Source organism: Pteropus alecto, unplaced genomic scaffold, assembly GCF_000325575.1.
Source record: "Pteropus alecto unplaced genomic scaffold, ASM32557v1 scaffold92, whole genome shotgun sequence".
In the NCBI taxonomy this organism is placed as follows: Eukaryota; Metazoa; Chordata; class Mammalia; order Chiroptera; family Pteropodidae; genus Pteropus; species Pteropus alecto.
Window position 1 is genome coordinate 3231879 of NW_006432447.1, and position 1618 is coordinate 3233496.

A 1618-nucleotide genomic window follows, 5' to 3' on the forward strand; every position below is an offset into this window, starting at 1 on the left:
GCCAGGCGTGCATTAAGAAGCAGCTAACCATCATGTTGGAGGCCTAAGATACAGATGTACAAGCATCACATTTATCCACCATTGCCAGCTCTTATGGGGTAATCTAAGTCTAAAGCCTCTTCTCTTCCAGGAAAAATGCCTGCTTCTTATATATATTCTCATTACAATCCTAATTCTGATGCCTATCTCTCTAAATAACATAACTTCACCAAGAATGATTTGACTTGAACAAAACTGTGCATTTGAGAGGTGCCTTATTAAAAAAAAAGAGAGAGAGAATCAGATTTCTCAGGTTCAATGGGCAGCATTTATTGATTAGGAATAAAGAGGCCTGCAAATAAAACTCTAAATTAAAAGTTGCCTCATTAAAAGATTCTTTGACCAAAGCTAATGAACTATTCAACAAGCAGCAACAGACTAGACTCACTATTCTAGTAAACCCTCCATCCTTGTCAACTAGTGGCCTCTCCATTCCAGATCTCCCTCTTCCCCTTATCCTTCCAATCTCTCTCCATCTGCATTTCCATTGACTCCTCCCTCCAATTCCCCTTGTCCAGGTCCCCTATCTTTTCCCAACAACTCTCCCAAGAGCCCAAAATGCCAGTTGCCTCTAAGGATCTATCACCTGTGCACCAGGTATTCAGCCTACAGTAGAGTTTAAACCTTGGAACTGAGCTGAATTAAGAGCTATTAGTAAAGACAAGACCAGCAAATATTCATAGAAGAATTTAGAATTCTTTTGGGTGCATACAACCCAGAATTACCTGACTTATATCAATTATACACATATTTCACAGAACTGCAGATGCTAACTCCTGAATGGCAAAGCCGATTGGACTGATCCAGAAAAGAACTTACAGGATCTCTCACCTGAGGATCCAAAAACGAGTCTGAAAAGTTGGCCAACAACCATACTTGAAACAACCATACTTGAAACATTTCCAATAAAAATCAGCACAGGTGCTACTGTTTCTATATTAAACTCAGCCACCTTTGTTCAGCCTCTTCCTTGGAATAAATATACCACACAGTTGGTCCATATTTCAAATAACTCATGGATTTCTCCTATCTCCCAGCCTTTAACTGTAATATTTGAGCCACTGGAAACATTCCTTCATGCTCTATGATAACACACCTGCAAATTTAATAGGGAGAGATGTACTTGACATATAGAATTGTTTTATTAGAAGCACACCAAAGGGACTATTTCTTGAGGTTTCGGAGGTCTTTTATATTCATAAGCAAATGTGTCTGTTCTGAATATACCTTTGCATTATCCATTATATTTGATACATATGCCAGATAAGGACGTTGACACCATACCTGACCCTCTTTGGGCTAGAAATTCCATTGACATAGAAAAAATACTGGGAGTAGAACCTATCAAAGTTCAGATACATTCTACCAAACCATGACCCAAACTTCTCCAACATCTCTTGAAGCAAAAAGTATAGTTCAAACTGATAGTTAAAGGCCATACCCTGCCCTGTCACACTCATCCCCTCTAGAAAAGAAACCAGACAGACAATGATATCAATCTGCTCAAGACCTCAAGGCCATCAATAAAATCGGTATACCTCACTTCCTCGTAGAAATTAACCCAAATGCCAGCCTATCA